Genomic DNA, 15,732 nt, shown 5'->3' on the forward strand with positions numbered 1-15,732 from the left:
AATTGATCACATCTTGTTGTTTACCTCCCTTCAGACAAATGTATTGGAATACACCACTTGATCAGCTACTGATGCGTTTCTAAATCCATACAGCATGGCATTTGACCAGAGGATGGGACTCTGGGCTGGCCTCATGGCTATGGAATTCACTTACTAAACTGTATATCACATCACCCAAGATCACTCGGTCTCTTAGAAGGCTGACAAAGCGTTCAAATATGTATCTCAAGCACTATCTTGGAGGCAACACTCCAAAAGAGCGGTTGATGGTTGTCCTTCAACATGTAATTAAAATAATTGTAATCATTAAATAAGCCTATTTGATGTGCTGTGCCCCACTTTCCCCCTCAAAAAATTACAAAGAATGAAGAAGCCTGGGCATCAAAGAGCAGAAGCTGGAGTGTCATTTCTATCACTCTTGCTGAAGTCAGACTGAACTACCTGCATTTGATAAGCACTACTTGTAACTCTACAGAAATAAACCTACAGGAGAAAAGAGGGATCTCATGTACACAGAAGTGTAATAGTCCCTGAATGGTGGGAGGAGATTAAAAAGCTTTTACTAAAATGGGTCAGGGAAAAGACATTTGGAACAAAGGCCATCTGCTTGACTTTCTTACTATCACCTTAGACATTCAGTGTGCAAAGGCAATTCCCGATAGGAGTCTCAAATGTTCAAACAACTATGAATGAAGCTTTGCATCACCCCATCAAACAAGACACTGAGTCCTGCCCCAGTAATGTTGATAGTGGAGGAAATGAGCAAAAACACAAGGAAGAATGCAATCAGGGGTATATGACTTTAAGACTAATTTGGCCACAAGGAATGCAAGGCTACCTCCTGGTTTTCATTTGTAAGGTTGGGGGCAATGAACAGAGCCCCTGTATAAGATCTGCTCTTTACCATGGGGTAGAAGATGGGGAGGATCGACATGATTTTTGAAAAGTTGTGTCTCAGGCCCTATGCTACAGATCATATAACTGATGAACTATGCCTCAGGTATGGCATCCAGAGTCTACCATGTTTATGGAAGAAGCCCTGCTGCGTGTGGACTTCAAACAATGACTGGGAATGGCAGGGACTGGAGAGTAGGCCTAGCTGTGAGACTGGACATCTCCTCCAGTGAAGGCCTACTTGAGATTCTTCCTACTCAGCGTCTCTCCCTTCACATCCCCCTCACAGGACCTGGTCTTCTTCACCCTTAATCTCTTGATTCAGGCCATTTTGCCTGTCACTAGATATCTTGAAATATTACAGTTTCTATCTTTCTTTGTATAGATCTTGGACTAAACATTGTTCCAACTTTGGCAGTGTAAGCATTAGAGTTACTGGTCATGGAAAAATGTCTGTAGTTTCGATTTTGAAAACATTTTTATTATCTAAACATGCACACAAAAACACACACTACAGATATTCAAATTCTCAAAAGAAGTCATCTTCACTGGGAGAAAATAAATGTCCAACATCTACTGAAGTAATTAATTAAAATAAAGAAGTTATATAATATTGTTTGATAATGAGTACTGAATACAATTATAGACCTAAATTTCAAATCTTCAGAAGTAAATATGATTGTATATATAAAGATATACAATCATGTAGAGATAGATTGCAACCTTAATATAAAGATATTACCAATAAAAATAATAAACTCAGAAGAATTGATTTCTATAGTCACTAAAGTGAGTAAAATTTTTACAGAATTTTTCATGGCATATATTATTATTACAGAATTACTCAAAGTGATTAAGTAGACAATAAATTATTAAATCTTCATTGTATTTAGTAAAATGTTGATTGTCATTGATCTTTAAAATTATTGTTCCTGGAATATGTGGCCAATAATATTCTCTTATATTCATGCACTAAACAGGGGTAGATTTCTGAAATTAATAACCACATTAGGAAATAAACTCAAGAACTAGGGAAATGGCTCTGTGCTTGCTTACAAAAAGCATGTGGACCTGAGTTTGTATATCTAGTATCCACATAAAGCCAGAATTCCACGTAGTACAATCCTATCACAGTACAAGTCTGTGCTGCTGGTGTTCCTACAGGGAAATTAGAGGCAGAAACGGGGGAATCAGTGGAAGATCACGGGACCATTTAGTTTGGTGTATGCAGAAGAAAAACGACAAAGAGACATTGTCTCAAACAAGTTAGAAAGTGAGGACTGACACATGAGGTTGCCTTCTGACCTCCACAGGTGTTAAAGCATGTGGACATACATATACACGTATACATGAAGGCTCATACACATGAATGTTCACACATGTACACAAATGAATTCTCACACAAATAAGTGCATACACATAAAAGTATAAAATCGTACAACACAAAAAAAAGCAAAAAAAAAAAAGAAAAAGAAACTGAGAAAATAATTTGTAAAATTTAGGGTCCAGTCACAAGAAAGTTCCATTTTAATGTTTTTTTTTTTAAATACTAATTGTTAGATAAAAGCCAGGCAAGGATTAGCCACAGGAAACATAGGAGGACACTAGCAAAGCAAAGTTTATTTCTTAGGATTGCTGGTGGCTGGCAGCTCAGCTGGGGAGAGAAAGGCAACCAGCAGCCTTTTGAGTGCTAAGGAAATTCTTATGGGGGTTTGGGGAATGTGGAAGCTGGAAAAAATAATCTTTACAGTTCAAGGGAAGTAGCTTGAACTGAGACAGCTCTTACATCATTGTGTCTGGGTGCAGGGACCTGTTTATCTTCCAAAATTATCTGTAGAACAGCTTTGTGCTGAGACAGTTCTAAATGTGGCTGTCTGGCCAGTTCCTGTTTTGCAAGGGGGCCCTCCATGGCCTGTTTTGTGAGGCTTTTTACTCTGGAAGAGGGTCTTCTGCAGACCTAGACTCTAACACTAATTACATGAACAAATCAGACTTAAGTTATTTTGTATCGACTTTGCCACCCTGATGATATACTCAGAGAGTCTAGAGGTTTTAGTCTTTGAGATTATGACTTTGATTACAAAAATATATTATTTGATCATACTGATAGTAAATAAAAAGCTATTCTGCAAATCCAACATTATGTTTTTGAGTCATGCCTGTGTTGTATGACTCCAACAGATGCCATATTCCTGAGCTCAGCTGTGTCCACTTGTCTAAGATCATCACTGATAGACTTGATGACTATTCATGGCCCCATGGGGAAGGAGGGCCAGGGAGAGTCACTGGACCCACATCTAAGAGTCCAGCCACACCTCCCAATTCATGAAGAAGGATTCAGTCCTAATTATGCATGGCCTGGGGATTAGGGTATATAGACTGGAGAAGACTAGGGGAGGGTCTCTCTTGATGTTTGTGTGGCTATGAGGAATCTACCATCCATGCTTAGGTGAAGACTTTGTAGTGAGGCATTAGGTGGGGAACACTCACACTTCAGTAAGTAAACCCTCATCAATTGCTCTGAAAGTAAGCCCAATAAACTTATTCATTTCTTAGAGTGCATTTTTTTGGAATCCCACCTTGGCTAATTGTTGGGACTAAGGGAAGAGGCAGTGGATGTTGTTTATACCACACCCCCAAGAATTTTAGCAAAACCTGTAAAGAAAATTTTACCTCTTGCACTTAATTGCTTTACACAGAGTTGTAAAAACTTTTAGATATTTTGTTCCTTTTTAAAAAATCAAATGTAGAACTACATTGTATTACAAAATTATTCAATTTGTACATTTAATAAATAGGAGAATATATTAGCAAATTCCCAAACCAAATGTGTCTCTGAAGCACTTGATTTTGGCCTAACTCAAACTATTGAATGAAGTACTGTTGAACTAATAGCACTTCTGAAACTCAGAGTATTTCAGTTCAGTGAAGATACGAGCCAGCTCTGTAAATATATTTTAAATATATCAATACAAGAGCCATTCATCCTAATTTTTAAATGAATTCTGTTGTGATGATATTTAAGTAGCAATCTTGTTTTCTGTTTATTCTGATGAACTATATTTATGATCCCATTATAGAATTGATAGTACAATTTAGTAATCAGTAGATCTAAATTTTATTGAGTATTCCTGTAAGTCTTAAGTTTAATTTCAAATACCAAGGTCAAATTTGTTGAACCTAGTGAATTCATTCAAATTTCTTAAATTCCTGCTTAACAGACTGAGTACTTTTGAAAAAAATGGGGTTGTTAAACTGCGGAAATCAAGGGGGAGATGGCCAAGCCTTTAAGGCCTGTACTCACCTTGCAGGGGACTTGACTTCATCTCTCATATAAGTAGGCTCATGACCCCCTGTAGTTCCAGCTCTAGGAATTTGGCAACCTATTTTGGATTCTGTGGTCACCTGTACTCACAGGCTTATTCCACATACAGACTCACAACATGCACATAACTGAAAATAAATCCTTTTGGATGACCGGCATCTCATAGGGAACCATGAAGATAGAAAACCGAGGTGATTTTATTTTATTTTTTTCTGTAGCAATAGGAAAGACTTGCTTATCTGGTGCTCATTTCACTGATGGAAGTACTGTTTCCCAAAGTTTCAATTTATTATTAATTTCTCACTTCACGAGGAGATGAATCTAGAGAAGTATGTTGTTGAAGTGGGGAATGCAGATGGGCTGTCATCATAAATAGTCATATGATCTCACAGAAAATCACCATGCTGAGGTGTCTGCAAGGAACCAGACCTGGGCAAGGAGCAAACAGGAAGTGAGAGAAGGAGACCTGAGCCCAAGTGTCTGTCAGAATTCACAGCTGTAAATTCTAACTCGGGTGTTTCTTGGACTTCTGGGGTTTGCCTATTCTATTCACTCAGCTTGTTTCTGCCTCAGTAGAGCTCGGGTTCCAGGCATGTCCCCACTTCCCTCCTAGTGTTTATGTGGGTGTTCTGGATTGAAACATCATTCCTCTGATGTGCTCAGCACACACTGTATCCACTGAGCCAGTTCCCTGCTTGTTTCCTCTCTTTTTAAATTTCGTTCATTCACTTGAAACAATTTTCCTTTTTAGTCAGCACAATACCTGTGATTGAGAAATACAGTTATAACAGAATGACAACATGGAATACATTCAAAGTAGCAAAGAAATATTAAAGCTAATCTAAAACAGTCACAGGTTCCAGTGAGGGAAAGCAGTGTCGTTATTATCAGACCATCAGGCCTGTTTCCGTTGTTTCATATCAAGAGGGTATCTAAACAATCCTCTTTCAATCTATGTGCTCTGACATTTGAGCTGAGATCTAAATAATTAGCAGTAATTCTTAGAGAAAGTCTTATATCCTGACTTCCCAGATATTTTTTTCAGTTATTGTGATCCTAACATCCTGTTCATTGTTCATGAGGATAATTATTATTTTACTCAATGTATTTTACAATTAATGGAAACTTCAAGATAAATTTTTTTTAAAAGAGTCAGATAAAATTAAATGAAAACATGGTTTGTGAACCTAAGAGCCTTAAATAAGATTGACTGGTATTTTAAGGCAGAATAATGAATTTGTTCATTATTGAAATTCGTTTTTAACAATAGTGGCACAACATCTGAATGTGAGACAGTTTCCATCAAGATTTAAATACCATGACTGAATCATCAAATTTCAGTGCATCATTAGTTTTTAACCTCACTTGATTCTTCATCTGGGCATCACAGGCATCTCTAGTTTGGTCACTGCTTTCTTTTGGTTCACTTTTAGATGTAGTGAGTCCTTAATTTCTTTGAAAATTTTCTGACCCATATGTCTATATTGTGAAAGTCATATTCACATAAAATGGGTGGCCTTCTTAACATGTCTGCTTGGCTAGACATTGGGAACCCTCAGGAAATCCCCAGGCAGATGGGGTCCAGAGTGAGGTGCAGCTTTGGGACTCCTCAGACTGCAGCCTTTCTCTTTGCTGCACCCAGCTCACATGGCATGTAAGCATGCAGGTACAGACCATGTGATGGACACAGAGGACACATGGACTCCCTGTGTCCTAAGTAGTAAAAAAGTCTTTGTTTTCTACTTAGAGATGAAAAAATAATACAATTACATTTTTTAGTAACCTCCATTGTCTGTTGTGGACACTTCTTAAATGGATAAGTAGACACATTAGAGAATTCCAGTTTCTTCATATTTCTGCTGAAGGGAACAGCCAAACAGCTCTCAGACCAGGGGACATTTTACTGAAGGAAATGTCCTGTCTGAAAGTACGTTCCTTTGTTTCTTCCATTTATTACAGATGAAACATAGGACCAAAATGCTATAACACTCTCCTGCTCAGGCAGAACATTTTGCAATAATGAGTATATGCTTAAAAGATCAAAGACTGTTGTGTCAATTACTATAGAATTGATATTTTTTATTGTAAATACTATTATGTTCATAATATTGCCCAGGTTAACCTGAACCTAGAACTTTCTGTGTAACCCCAGATGGCCTTAAACTCACAGGAATCATCATGCTTTAACCTCCTAAGATCTGGGGCTACAGACATGAACCACCATGCCAAGCTTAAGGCAGTATTAATTAGAATAAATAGCAGTTACAATGTAGATTTCATTAACTTAACTTAATATTTACTTAGTGTAAGTTATATGCCAATTCTTCCAGAATTAAATTTGTGTCTCCTATAATACTTGAAATAAGCAAGGGCTGATTTTATTTATTTTACTTTTATTTTTAAATTTTATGATTGTTGCTGCTTGTTAGTCAAATTCGCTGCTGGGAGGTGCATGGCACATCCAATCTCCTCTTCCCACAGTCCTTGAAACAACCTGAGAAAAGAATTCTCCAAACCTGTGTTTGAAAAATCTTAAAGAGTTTATTGGACTTGCTAACTGAGATTGGGGTACAGGTTTACTTACAGAAGAGTGGGCGCCTTCCCATTCACAGTTGTGTTCAAAGTCCATACACAAACATAAATCCCATGGTTTGGGACAGCCTCACAAAATGGTGAGAGACCAGCCTCCTGGTTTTCCCAGATTTTATACCCTTAGCCCCTCCCTTGCAAGCAGCTATGTTCAACTGATTGCCTGGAAGAGGGAAGGGGAGTGACTTCTTTGCAAAGGAGGCGGGTCCAGGCTCTTCATCACAGGGTCAGAGGAACATCTGGGTCATGCTGCTGCTGCTGCTCTATGTGTGTGTGTGTGTGTGTGTGTGTGTATGGAGAGAGAGAGAGAGAGAGAGAGAGAGAGAGAGAGAGAGGTGCAAACACACTTGTGTTATGCTGCATGCATGGAACTCAGAGGACAACTTTTTGAAGCCGATTTCTGTCCCTCCACCTTTACATGGGTTCTGGAGATCCAGCTCAGGTCCCCAGCTTTGTATGGCATGCACCTCAACCTGCTGAGCCCTCCCACTAGCCCAAAAGCTGATTTTATGAAATGTTTTAGAGGTTAAATGAACACAATCACCTGCATTTCTCTCAAGTATTTTCCTTTTAAAAAAATCTTTTTTTGTTTAAATAAACTTAAAAAGTAGCAAGTTGCTGGGACTGGAGAGACCGCTCAGTTGTTAAACAAACTGGTTATTCTTGCAGAAGACCAGGATTCGAATCCCAGTACCCACATGGAAGCTAACAACTGACCATAACTCCAGTTCCAGGGGATCCGACAGCGTCTTCTGTTCTCCTCGGGCATTGCATGACACGGGTGCATTTATCTACCCACAGGCAATATATGCATACCATAAATATATATATAGTGTGTGTGTGTGTGTATGTGTGTGTGTAGCAAGTTGATTTATCAGATTTTTATATGTATTTACTTTGGTTGATTGTCTCTCGCTGGGATCCTCCCTTTATCTTCTTGTCCTGCCTTCTGTTTCCCTTTCTACCCCCACCCCCAGGAGTCAGCTTTACACTTCATTCTGTTTGCCTACCCTAACCCATTCCTTCAAGCCTCTTTTACCCAAGCTCATGAGGTCCTTTTAGGTTCCTGGACTGCACGATTTTTATATGTATTTACTTTGGTTGATTGTCTCTCGCTGGGATCCTCCCTTTATCTTCTTGTCCTGCCTTCTGTTTCCCTTTCTACCCCCACCCCCAGGAGTCAGCTTTACACTTCATTCTGTTTGCCTACCCTAACCCATTCCTTCAAGCCTCTTTTACCCAAGCTCATGAGGTCCTTTTAGGTTCCTGGACTGCACTTGTTTTTATTTCTACATGGATGCACATATTTCACAATTAGAGAATAGAATCCTCATGTGAAAAAGGACATCTGTATTTGTGAGCCTGGGTTACCTAGCTTAATAAATTTTCTTCAAAGAAGTTTCTTTCATTAGCGCATACTATTTTGATGCTAATGGGATTCCATATTATAGTTATGCCCAGTATCTTTGGAATCACTCTTTATAATAGACAAAGAACAAGAAAGCAGAAGACAGTCTTTCAAACATAGTGATAGCTCTACCTTAATGATGTTTCTGTAACTTAGGGTGTCATTCCATCTGCTTAAAAGTAAATGCAAATGATGATCTTTTCATCATGAACTGGGGGTTCTCAAGAAAACACACTGTGGCATACGGTTTCCTTCATTTCCCAAATGCTTCAGAGAATAATATTTTTCCAAATTTAGTGTTGCAATCTAGCACACCCCTTTTATTTTGCTTTGTTTTTATGTGTTGGAGACTGTCAAAACCAGTCATCCAAGAGGATTGCATCACAAAATATGGAGTCTAATGCCCTGTAAATCACAGCATGAAGTATGATCTTTATTAATAAAATAAGAAAGAGGGCTAGAATAAGAACAAAATAAGCAAAATGCAGAGAAATGGGAAATAGAAACAAGAAAATACAGATATGAGCAAAATATATGGCTGCTTAAGAAATTCAAATACATGCAACATGTACTTTTTCAAAATTTAGCATCTAATACTTATGAAATATAAATAATGTGCTAATGAAAATTAATTACTGTGTCACACCATTGATTTCAGTGAGAATCATTCATATCAACACGTTCTTTCTTTCTTGCATTAGCTATCTTTCTTGTTATTTTGCTCACTCTGTGGGTCACAGTTATAATTCTTTTTTCTTATTACACGGCTCTCCATAACTTCCTGAGCACTCTACTGTAGGCCTATGCTCTGGTTTTGTGTGGAGACTACAAGGCGTTTCTCTGGTGACATATATTGTTGATTTGTTGGAAAAGTAGAGACTATCCTGAAGGACTAGGTTGTTATTCTATCCAGTTTACTTCTATATGATTCTAATATAATTTAATATTTTATAATCATTGTTGTGTGTGTCTGATGAGGAGGAGGATGTGCCACAGCACAGGTATGGAGACCAAACTCAAGTCACCAGGCACCTTTATCTGCTGAGGCATCTCACAGGCCCACCATTATCATTCTTAAGGTGTTATGTGTTTGCCTGGTGATTTTTTCAAAATGTCTACTTTTACTAATAATAGTAATAAATAAAATAATAAATTTTACCTTGCATAAAATAATGTTTTACCCAAGATTAGAGAGACAAATACTGCATCTCTTGTATATGTGAAGGTTAGCAGCTTAAAAAAAAAAAAAAAAAAAAAAAAAAAAAAAAAAAAGGTCTCATTTACCTCTTTTACTAAATATGCATTCCAGAACTTTCAACAGCATCAACATGGGGGCATAAATCAGATCTCAATGATAGGAGAGAACACACCCTCAGGATTTTAATGAAAAAAGACAAGGTCTCGCTATGTAGCTGTGGCTGATACCGAGCTTGCTATGTAGACCAGGTCGGCCTTGAACCCACAATGGTCCACCTGTCTCTGCCTACTGAGTGCTGGGATTAAAGGTGTGCACATCCACCAGGCTCCTCTCTGTGAAGAATTGAGGGCATCTCTCCCCATTGTCTTCGCCCTTTTCCACTGTCTCTCAGACGTTCTAGAATTTGTTACATAGGCATTTTCAGTTGGGTGAAAATACGAGTATTGCTGAGGGAACTGGACAAGAACCCATATGAGTGGGAAAAAAGATCCTTAGTGAGAGGAGGTGGGAAATGGGGAGAGCAGATGAGGCACAGCCAGCAGGGGGAGCAGGAGAGGAGGAACAGAGCGAGGCTTCTGTCACAGGCTGTAGCGCTTCTCATAGTTGGAGTCTTTCTGCTTGTTTGTTTAACCTTTTGGGTAAAGGGAAAACAACGCTGTCAGGCTGCCGCTCTAGATAAGAACTGGAGGCCCTTTAAATTTTCTGAAGCAACCTCTGTCAAACTTTTGATGGGTCAAATTTTCATATTCAGAGTCGTAATTCTGTGCGCTGACAAAGCTAAACTAAGAGCCAGAAGGCGGAGTGTGGGGACTCTGCATCAGATGGAATTGTTGAACATTACCTATGGAAATTCTGCTGCCTAAAATAACAGCTTCACTGTCAGTTGATTGCTGAGCTGCAGACACTCAGGAAGCCTGCGTTTTGTGTTAGAATAAAGACAATAAAAATGTGACCAGACCTTTCCTTCCCAAATTGCCTCAGAGCATAAGCGGCTGCCAATTTGCCTCGCACCTCGCAGTGTCACCTCTGTTCATTGCTTAGTGATTGAAAAGGTGTAGAATAGACCCATACTATGTGGACTATTTTATCACATAAAATAGTCCTTGAAAATAGTTATGTCAAACTATAATGATTTGCCTTAGGGGATTAATAGGGAAACGTGCATTTTCAGGGCTTCCGTAGAGAAGAGGCGTCTTCTAGCTTGAGAGATGTTTTATCACATTCATTGACATTTCTGGGGTCAAAGTTACCTTATAAGGTGGTGAGAGTGGTTGTGTTATGTTCAATCATTTTCCTCTTAGACACAGTTCCATAGAATTATTTTTCAGTCATACAGTGATTTGGAAATCACCAAGTGACTCATGAAATGGATTGCGTATTTAGAATCGGTCATTACCATGATCCTATAGTACTCCAAAATTCACTTGTGATTTACTTTTGTGGTTTGTGTTAAAAGAGGACACTCCACTTAAAGAAACTCTGACTCTTGCCAACAAATGTAAACAACTTCCTTGGAAGCAAATTTTCTTTTAAATTGAAATTGTAAATTACCTTACTATAGATATGCATGGTAAATACTGCTGTTCAGTGTCAACAAAAATACACAGCTAAAACACAGCTGGTTAAACACACACATACACACACACAAACACACACACAGCTCATATATGAATCCCAATCTTTTCAAATATTAGCTCATCATGTAATCCTCTTATTTATTAATCCAAAATAAATGAATGGAGAATAGAGGATGTTGGAAAGAAATGAAAGAAATGAAGAAACAGGAGTCCCAAGTGGTTATTTAATCTGCATGAAAATAGAAGCTCATAGATTGAATGATTCAGGTGACAGTTTTTCTTTCTTAGAAACTCCATAAACTACCATAGGATAAAATGAGGTTTCTTTCCCAACTACCGAATTTATCCTGTATGTAACAACACGATTTTAAGTTATAGTAGATTCCAAGTGTTAGGATAAGTATCACAAGACCAGCCTATTCTACAAAGTGTGATGCTGTGGACATAGAGCTAGTTTTGTCCCTTTTCCTTCTCCATCCTCTTCACCACATCTTTCTTCTTCTCTTTCTTCCCCCTTTCCTTCCCCATCTCCCTCTTTCCCCTTTTCTTTTCTCTCTCTGTTTTCTATCATTCTTCTCTCTCCTTTCTTGCTACCATGTGAATATACAGGTAAAAGGCCTCTGCAAGTCAGCAAGAGATCTTTCAGAAACAACCAAAGTTGTTGGTACCTTGATGGTATATGGAGACTTCAAAATTGAGATAAATAAATATGTCATTTAAACCCTGATTCCAGCCTACCAGAGTCTATGGCATTTTGTTACAGAAGCCTGTGCATTCTAGCAGACTTATGAAAGTACCATTTCAAAGAATGAAGCAAAACTAATTTTGCGCTTTAATGTGAAAAAAAATAAAAATAGTGGAGACTATGCTACACATAAGACTTATTTGAACACTCATATATATTTGATTATTAAGACAACATTTAGTTACACAATTTTTATTTTTTACTTTAAAAAAATATTTTCTCGTTTTTATTTTAAGTGTATAAGTGTAGTGCCTGCATGTGTGCAAGTGCACCTGTGTCATGCAGTGTCCAAGGAGGTCAGAGAGGGTGTTGGGGTTTTTTTTTTTTGTTTGTTTGTTTGTTTGTTTGTTTTCCTTTGGTCTTTTTGAGACAGGGTCTCCCTGTAGCCCCAGCTGGCCTGGAACTCACTATGTGGACGAGGCTGGCCTTGAGCTCACAGAGATCTACCTGCCTCTGCCTCCCAAGTGCTGGGATTAAAATCATGGGCCACCTCTCCCTCATGTTAGTTACTTCTTATCATATTGCAAATTAAAATGGCTAAATAAAAAGTAAGACACTTTTCAAGTCAGCATGGTAGAGCATGACTTTAACATCAGCATCTGGGTGCTAGAATAAAGAGGATTAAATTTTCTAGAGCTGCTTGGACCACATGGAGAGATGATACATGCCTATCTCAAACCACAGCAACAACAGAACAGAGCCCTTCCACATTTCCAAACTATTTAAATATTGATACTTGTCTGTCTCTATATTATTCTACTCCAAATTTTTACATTACTGGAAAAGCAGGTATATGGCAAAGATAACATATATTAGGATGTAGGCATGATTTAAGAGGAGGTGGGAAGAATTATGGAGAGCTGATGTGTCTCAGTCAGTAAAGCACTTCCCATGAAAGTGTAAGAACCTGGGTTCAGTCCCTAGAAATCATACAAAAAGCAGGCACAGCAACACATGCCTCACACCTATAATCTTAGTGCTGGGGAGGCAGAGGCAGGCAGATCTCTGGAACTTGTTAGTGACTGGTATAGCTGAATCATCAGCTCCAGGTTCAATGAGATATCTTCTTCATGAAAGAGGTGGAAAGTGATTCAGGAAGATATCCAAAGTTGACCTCTTGACTCCATTCACACATGCTTATGCACACACACACACACACACACACACACGAACCATGTACACAAACACACAACACAAACACACAATTTATGTATATAGAAATGTGTATCATTATTATTCTGATTCAAACGAACCATGTACACAAACACACAACACAAACACACACAATTTATGTATATAGAAATGTGTATCATTATTATTCTGATTCAAACTTTTCTGAACTTTTAGAGAAAGAAATTATCTAGATTTAAAGTCTATCTTTTAAAATGTTTTACATCCGTATACCTGATGAGCCAATTATAGAGAAAAGTTTTCCTTGATAGAGAAAAATGTGAATACAAAACCAGAATATATCTCCAAGCCAAAATAAATGTATCTTATATTTTATCCTTTAATCAATAAGAAGTATATGACTAATGCATCCAAAAAATCTGTAACCCAAAATGACAGAAAATATAAAGTATTTTTTATTTTTGTGCTCTGTAAATATATAGAAATTTCATTTTCCAATATTTAACTGCAAAATATTCAAAATGATCATTTTCCAACTGGGCGTACTTTCAATACTTGGTTATTAGATATCAGTAAGTTATGGTACTGAACTGTTTTGCATTTACTTTAATTTTATTTTCCTTTTCTGATCCTTGACCTTGTTAGAAACCTTGATTTCTTTATAAAAAGTTTTGAGAGCAACTGCAGTGCAGCCCGACACTGCGTCATGTGTCTTGAGAATGATGGTGCCCATTTATTTCAAGATCACTCCCATTGGCTACACTGAAAGATTCTTTTTATTTTACTGTCATTGTAATGACAGGTTATAGCAAGCTGATGGCAGGAAGGGAAGTTATATGAGGCCTAAGGAAGATGCCTTAGGAGTGGCCATTGTAAAACAGTGAGGCATAAACTGCCAACACAGACACAGAAAGCGAAGGCTGCATGTGTTTGGAATTTGTTCCTCTTTACTTTCTTTATTAGTAATGACTATTTTATACTCCTTTAAGTAATAATAATATTCAGATGATTTCTATTATTATTGCAAGAAAAAGCAAATTAAATTTTAGACGTGACAATATTGTATTGCCTTTATTAGATATCTATATTCCAAAATAGGATCAGTAGTTAGGTGAATTTAAATTAGAATATTCAAAAATCTTGAGGATAATTTCAACTGTATGCTATGAGACTCATAAACTTGAGAATTACAGCAAGAGATTCTAAATGGGAAGAATTAAAGATCAAACTGAATACGTAACCTCAAACTCTTTTTAATTATAAATTATAATTTTATGATTGTTCATACCCTGACTAAAAATAAATAATTCTTTTATATTCCCATTGTATTTTATCACATATATAAATTATTTGAAGGTAGCTTTTTACTTTTATCAGTTTCATTTTATTTTAATTTGATGTGTAAGAGTGTATTGCCTGAGTTTATGTAAGTGCACCCATGTTGTGCAATGGCCAAGGAGGATAGAAGACGGTGTCTGATCTCCTGGAACTGGAGTTACAAACAGTTGTTAACTACCATGTGGGTGCTGGGATTCAAACCCCAGTTTTCTACAAGAATAGCCAGTGCTCTTAACTGCTGAGTCATCCCTCCAGGCCCCTGAATATAGCTCTTTTTTTATTTTGGTCTTTTTGAGACAGGGTCTCCCCATAGCCCCAGCTGTCCTGGAATAACTATGTAAACCAGGTTGGCCTTGAACTCACAGAGATCTGCCTGCCTCCTGAGTGCTGAGATTAAAGGCGTGCACCACCACACCCGGCACTGAATATAACTCTTTAACACATAAAACTAGTAATTATTGTCAATAATATTGTTATTTTGGGCTTTCAGATATATCTATTATTCACTCCCATATGAAAAATAAATTGTTTGATGCTCCTTTTCATTTAAATACATGTGAGTCCTATCACCTTGTTCAAGGTCACATATGTGGTTATATATTTGTAAAACCTGATGAAATTGATAAAAGTCCTGATCAGGCTTTAGTTGAAAATAAAGGAATGCTGTTCAAGTCTGTGTTTATTGTGAGAAGATTATTTTGCCAGAATTGGAGTTTTCTACTTTTGTTTTATTTGAAATCAAACCGTAGATATTTTGTACATACTATTTTATGTATCCTGCCTTTATTCATTTCAGTCTCTTCTTGTTTTCTAAGCAAAATACTATTTTCTGTCTTTTCACCCTGTTCAAGCAATTGATGTGTGTATAACCTCTTGCACTGAGGTGATCTGTGATGAGTTACATGACTTTATTTCTGTAACAAATGCAATTAAAAGATTAATTTTAAAGGGAGAATAGTAAATGAGGTGTCTCTCATAACATCATGGGAACCCATAGAAATCAAGATTAGTTATTCTTTCTTCATTCTCATACCCTTTGGGAATTCCTTCAGCTGAGGTAAAGGATCTGGCCAAAGACCACCGTTTGGTGATGTCTGTAGACTTTCTTGTGGATGTAATGGGGTTTTGACTGAGAGTCCCCAGTTTGTCTCCAGAACCATTTATTTTTAATTCTCTACTCTCTCACAAAAATAAATTCAAGAGTTTTCCTTAATATGTCTCCTGCTTCGTAAAATGCTGTTTACACTTTATTTTCTGGGAGAACTTGAGAACATTAGTCTAGGAGAGTCTCAGAAGGAAGACTGTAGATGAGATTTTGAATTCTATTATACCTCCTAAGAAGAAATGAACACTTAATAACTATGGAATGGAGCATGGAGACTTCTGGTCTAAGGTGGCTGTGAATTGGTTAAAACTTTCACCTGTTGGGCTGGAGAGATGGCTCAGTGGTTAAGAATGCTGGTTGTTCTTGCAGAAGACCTGGATTTGAATTCCAGCACCCACATGGCAGCTAACAACTGTCCATAA

Source organism: Nannospalax galili, unplaced genomic scaffold (genome assembly GCF_000622305.1).
Source record: "Nannospalax galili isolate Female #2095 unplaced genomic scaffold, S.galili_v1.0 scaffold33, whole genome shotgun sequence".
In the NCBI taxonomy this organism is placed as follows: domain Eukaryota; kingdom Metazoa; phylum Chordata; class Mammalia; order Rodentia; family Spalacidae; genus Nannospalax; species Nannospalax galili.